Raw genomic sequence first — 6,322 nt, 5'->3', positions numbered from 1 at the left:
GAACCTCACTTCTTCCTAAGAAAACTAAAGACCAGTTGAAGGCTCATATCCAGGGGGCAGAGGAGTGATAGGGGCCAGCAGGGGGGTTGAAAGTTGTGTTTGCCTTATCTGGAGAGTAATGGGGCTCTTCAAAATTATCTGCTATGCGGTGCTCCAGCCCTCAAAGATGACAGTGACCCTTGAAAGGAGGCAAAGAAGAGACCAAGAACAAAGACAGGCTTGAGGTACACTCCACAGACTCACCAGGTCCTGGCTATGCCCCAGGAAGGAAAATTTTTGCACTAGTTTCAGAGAAAAAAAATCCCAAGATGTAAATTTTGTACTTTTTTAACAAAATTCAGCCAAACTAAAAGTAATCTGGAAAATTTTGACCCAAATGGAAACCTCTGTACTTTGATTGGGGAGTGGAGCAATAACAGCTCAATCATTTGGCAAATGTGAGCACATCTATTTTGTGAAGTTTCAGACACCATAAGTATTCCTAGCTGATGGCAAGAAAACAACTGCAGTAAAGGTGAAAAGGGTAATAGGAAAGAAAAAGAAAAACCTGATAAGTTTGTATGAGGAAGTACATTAGCAGATGGGAACCAAACTTAAGATGACAATTTTGCATGACTACTTGGTTCTAGATTTAGTTTTAGACTTTTCCAGTTTTCCAGAGGATGAACAGCAAATCTTCTGGTAAAGTCACAGAAATCCTATTTGTTCACTCCTTTGATCCAAGCTGATTTATTTGGTTCCTGCAGCTATGTAGAAATGCACTTCAACAAGCATCCTCTTCAATTGTAGTAATTATATATTTCCTTTAAATCCATGATCTTTTTTATCTGAAATTTTGAATATATTTAATTCTTTTTATCAGCAGTCCTTTTCTCTAGGAATTTTCTTGAATATAGCCTTCTTTTTGTATGCTAATTTTTTCTCAGATTTTCCTTTTCTGGTAAGGCATTTGATTCGCATGCTGCCAACCTTGGTTTGATCTCCTGCATTGCCTCTGTTCCCCAACCTTGGAAGCACTTCCAAGCGTGATCTCTAAGCGCCACCAAAAAACAAAAACTTTAAAAGTTTAATTAAAATATTTCAATCTTCCTTTTTTTTGTTTCTAATTTTCTAAGCATGATTCAAAGAGAGGGAGGAATGAGCAGACAAGAAGAAGACACTCAGAGGAGTAATGGCTTCTGGGAAACTTTGATATTGAAGTATTTCATAGGCAGAACTCAGATGAGGACTAATTAAGCAGGTGAATGTGAAGAGTCATGTAGAACCCAAATAATGTTCTCAAAGTTAGAATTTTTATCTTACTTCCCAAGGAGGTACTACATACAATACCAGAAATATGTAATAGTAGTAATATATTTATCTCATAACTTTTATAGTCTACTATAAATAACCATATATATATTAACTAGTAAATCCTACAATTTCTCATAAATAACAAAGCTAAATTACACTGTAGTATTTTGTCAAAGGAGTATTTTGTTAAATAGAAGTACATGAGATTATGAGTTTGCATTATCTCTTTGGACATTTTTCTTTTTTTATATTTATAAAAATATTTATTGGGAAAAAAAAAGTAAGCAAGGGTCTGAACAATAGCACAACAGGTAGAGCAATTGCTTGTACACTGCTGATCTGGATTGGATCCCTGGCAGCCCAGATGGTCCCCTGAGCCTGCCAGGAGTAATTTCTGAGTGTAGAGTTAGTAGTAACCCATGAGCGTTATTGAGTGTGGATCAAATGCACCTCCCCCCAATTAAGGAAATTGACTAGGTGCCATCACTACTGTAGTTACTTTTTTTTTATTTAAACACCTTGATTACCTACATGATAGTCATGTAAAGAACACCACCCATTACCAGTGCAACATTCCCATCACCAATGTCCCAAATCTCCCTCCTCCCCACACGACCCCCGCCTGTACTCTAGACAGGCTCTCCATTTCCCTCATACATTCTCATTATTAGGACAGTTCAAAATGTAGTTATTTCTCTAAACTCATCACTCTTTGTGGTGAGTTTCCTGAGGTGAGCTGGAACTTCCAGCTCCTTTCACTTTTGTGTCTGAAAATTATAATTGCAAGAATATCTTTCATTTTTCTTAAAACCCATATATGAGTGAGACCATTCTGCGTTTTTCTCTCTCTCTCTCTCTCTGACTTATTTCACTCAGCATAATAGATTCCATGTACATCCACATATAGGAAAATTTTATGACTTCATCTCTCCTGACAGCTGCATAATATTCCATTGTGTATATGTACCACAGTTTCTTTAGCCATTCGTCTGTTGAAGGGCATCTTGGTTGTGTGAACCTCTTGGGAGTGGGCCAAAAAGAGGCTCCAGCAGAGCACTTTGGCTCTGCTTCGCTACGCGGCCGTGCACTCTTTCTAAGAAAAGAACACCATCGCAACAAGAAGAAAAAATCACACTAAAAACTGTGCTAGATCACTGAAGCCCAGAATTTCTCTCCGGACTGGCTTCTCTGCTGTGTGCTCGGGCCTAAGATTTGATCCTGTGTGAGGCTTCATCCACGAAGGACTCCCCTCCCTTGGAGGCAAGTCGACCCATCCAGAAAGGGCGGAGCCAGAGGAGTGTGCTGCCTGCATCATTTAGCCAATGAATACCACCACAACACGTAGAAAAACCCACAATACAAGTGTGACAATGCGGAAACAACGCAGTCCAGCATCAGACATAGAGAATGAAGATGACAATTCTGATGACCAGATAATGACCAACCAACTAATCAACCTCTCAGATAAGGACTTTAGACTAGCAATATGGAAGATGCTCAAAGAACTCAAAGAAACCATGGATCGAGTTGAACAGAACACTAATAAGAACCAAGAAAATATGAAGACAGAAATCACAAAACTCCAAACTGAAATAACATTCAACTAACAGGCCTGAAAAACTCAGTAAACAAAGTGAATGACAAAATGGATAAGCTCTGTGACAGTGTATCAGAAGCTGAGAATAGACTTGGTGCTGTGGAAGATGAGATACATAACAATTCCATACAGCAGGAGAGATTGGAAAAAAAACTTAAAGCAAATGAACAGACAATGGAAAAATTAGTCAAAGAATGGGAACAGATGAAAATAGAAGTCTATGATAAGCTCAACAGAAACAACTTAAGAATCATTGGAGTTCCAGAGACCCAGGAAGAAAATTTCCAGGAAGAATCACAGTCAAGTACATCATTAAAGAGAAACTTCCAGAGCTAAAGAATATCTGTGATCAAATCCTGCATGCTCGAAGAGTACCAACCAAAAGAGACCCCAGAAAAACTACCCCAAGACACATCCTAGTCACAGTGACGAATCCCACAGATAGAGACAGAATTCTGAAAACAGCAAGATCTTTGGACATTTTTCATTCTTATCTGTTCCTAGAGCCTCAAGAAAAGCATGTAAACCTTCACAATTTTTGAAAGGGGTTGACTACATATTATATATATGTTACAATTCTAAACATGGTTCTTTCCCCCCAGAGTTACAGCTTACTTATAAGACTAGCAATCTTAACTGCTCTAGTTCTCTAAGCATAGCAAACTCTCTCAAGCTTCTACACACATCAGTTCTTCTGCCTCAGATTCTCATATCTTTCTCAAGAGTGAGTCAGTTAACTCCACCTTTTCTGGGTCACTTTCTCTGATTCATCCCTTATTAATTCTTCTGTAGTGTGCCAGCTGTAAAGCCAACAAAAGTAAAACACAACTTCTGCCTGCAACAGGCATGAAATGGTGGTCTAAAAATATAATGCTCCATAAAAATGTTTTATGATGAAGGCCAGAAGGTGGGCAGGGAAGGGTTTTTGGAAGGAATAAGCAACTAAATCAAACTTAGAGAAAATAGGAATAATAAAAGAGAAGAACGGAAAGAAGATGTATTCAAGACAAAGACTTTGACCAAGCAAGAGTGGGGAAGGAAAAGATAATGGATTGCAAGCAAATTGAATATGCCATTCCAGAAAATTGGTGTTTTTATTTTTCTTTCCTGAATGCCATGAGGATCTTTTTAATGAAAAGAATAAGCTCATAGGCAATTTATTTAGGAAGTTCTGAAATCATATTGGTGAAAGCAGAACTAGAGTGCTGTGGAGATTTATTTGTAAATGCAATGACAATGTGTACTTAATAGTGGTGTGCTGAACATGGAAGAGAATTTGAGTCTTAGAGGGAGGTGGATGAGTAAGAATAAAATAAGGGCTGTGGTGTACAAAAGATGGAGAGGAAGAGAAAGAGAAGCCTAGCTTAGTTTTGCTATCTTTTTGCCTGTGTGAGAATGGAACTTTTACTGAGCTCAGGAATATGGAGGATACAGGGATTGACTGAGCTGTGAGACAGTTTATAGAAGACAACTGTGGGACAGCCAAATGAAGAAGCTAAGAACATTTTCTTCGCTGTGCCATTCCTCAATTGTATCATATCATGTCACCAATCTATGTCACCCCATCTTTGATACTTCTCAGACAAAAAAAAAAAGTCTTGTCCTGTCTATATTCCTCCCTTTTAGTACCTTTAAGTCAGGACATATTGTCCCTGAGAGAAGAGCAAGGGCCTTTCATTCATTCTCCTCTCATTAGAGCAGCACTAACTCAGAAGAAATTCATCTCATGGACCAAGGTCTGCCATTTCTTCTAGAAAGAGCAAGAACACAATTGGAACAAAAGGTGGACCAGAGAGAATGACCTATACAACGTATAGGTCACTTGTTTTGTATGTGGCTAGCTGGGTTGAACCTTCGGCATCCCACATAGTCTCTTGAATCCTGACAGGAGTGATCCCTTAGTGCAGAGCCAGGAGTAATTCCTGAGTATGGGACCTTGCATCTCTCTAAATGAAAAGGGAGAACTCTCCTTTCTCTGTTTTAATAACATCTATTTTCTTTTTTTTTCTTTTTTTGTTTTTTGTTTTTTGGGCCACACCCGGCAGTGCTCCGGGGTTACTCCTGGCTGCCTGCTCAGAAATAGCTCCTGGCAGACACAGGGGACCATATGGGACACGGGGATTCGAACTTACCACCTTTGATCCTGGATTGGCTGCTTGCAAGGCAAATGCCGCTGTGCTATCTCTCTGGGCCCAATAACATCTATTTTCAATGAACAATTATTTTACAAGAACTGTATACTTTCTAGACTAAATAAAATAAATGTCAAACTCATCTAAGAGTTATTAACAGAAGGCATATATAGACTGAAGGATACAGACTACAGCATATCTTTAAAAATGAGTGATCTCATGAGCATTGAGTAGAAATAAAAAATGATCAGACCTAAATACTCAACCCAAAGTCAATGACAAAATAATCAAGAGATATAAGCTACAACAAGCTATACACAAAAGCGACCTGTTCCACTAGCAATCCAGGGGGCTAAGGGTGGGGTTATGGGATGCATGTTGAGAACAGTGGAGGAGAGAAGTCAACACTGGTGGTGGGAATGGCCCTAATTCACTGTCACTATGTACCTTAAATATAACTGTGAAAGACTTATAATTCACATTGGTCTCAATAAAAATTATTAAAAAAAAAAAAAGAATGCAACCAAATGTTGATCCTAATTCAGGGCTTTTTTTTGTTTTGTTTTGATAATTAAACTCTGAGACAATAACACAGAGGCTGGGAAAGATGATTGGGTAGAAGATATTTCTCTATTCATTTTTCTTCCCAGCCTACAAAAATTAAAGTGACTTAAATAAGTCAAACTTTAAATATTACCTGTATGGCTTCTTATTTACTAAGAACCTACTTAAAGATTTTAGAAGGTATATGCTTTCTCAAAAAAGGTGAATTATATTACCAATGATGGGCAAAGGCATTGTCTTTATAAATGCATTATAAAAAGGCATTAGATTTATTTTATTTTCTCTAAAAGATTATTCCTGTATGTGGAATTTTTAGTGAACTGAAGCAAGAAATAAAAATCCAAGAGTGTTGTTGAAGTGTTGATTATGAGTTTAGTTATGACTTTCTTCTCTGGAAGAATGTTTCCAGCTTCTGGTTTTCTGAAGAGAACTTTTAAGACTTCACTTGATATAAGCCTTCCTGTTTTTAGATTGGATTTAAATTATCTTGGTTGTGACAGTTTATAAAAATATAAGTTCCATTTTAGAGCATTTCTATTTTGATGCAACTGGAAGTTTCTCTTCTAATGTTTGTAACTGTTCTAAATCAAAGGATTTCTGGAGGTTATTTTGAAGCAACATGGCATCCACAAGGAGCAGAATGTTTCCAAATGGACTCTAATGAGTGGCAGAGCCTCAGAGAGACTTGCTGGCACAAAGTTGATCAGCCCTCCTCTTAAATTGACTTGCCATGTTT

At 37.9% G+C, this 6,322-nt stretch overlaps 1 non-coding gene across 1 annotated transcript; it reads left to right on the top strand.

The window, feature by feature from the left end:
- The first annotated feature begins 5,548 nt into the window (after nt 1-5,548).
- LOC126002461 (small nucleolar RNA SNORA36 family) lies at nt 5,549-5,681 on the top strand. Its single transcript, XR_007493160.1, has one exon. It is a non-coding gene; the product is annotated as a small nucleolar RNA SNORA36 family (small nucleolar RNA).
- The last annotated feature ends 641 nt before the right edge of the window (nt 5,682-6,322 follow it).

The sequence above is a fragment of the Suncus etruscus genome, chromosome 2 (genome assembly GCF_024139225.1).
Source record: "Suncus etruscus isolate mSunEtr1 chromosome 2, mSunEtr1.pri.cur, whole genome shotgun sequence".
Taxonomy (NCBI): domain Eukaryota; kingdom Metazoa; phylum Chordata; class Mammalia; order Eulipotyphla; family Soricidae; genus Suncus; species Suncus etruscus.
This window is presented reverse-complemented; position numbering and strand designations above follow the sequence as displayed.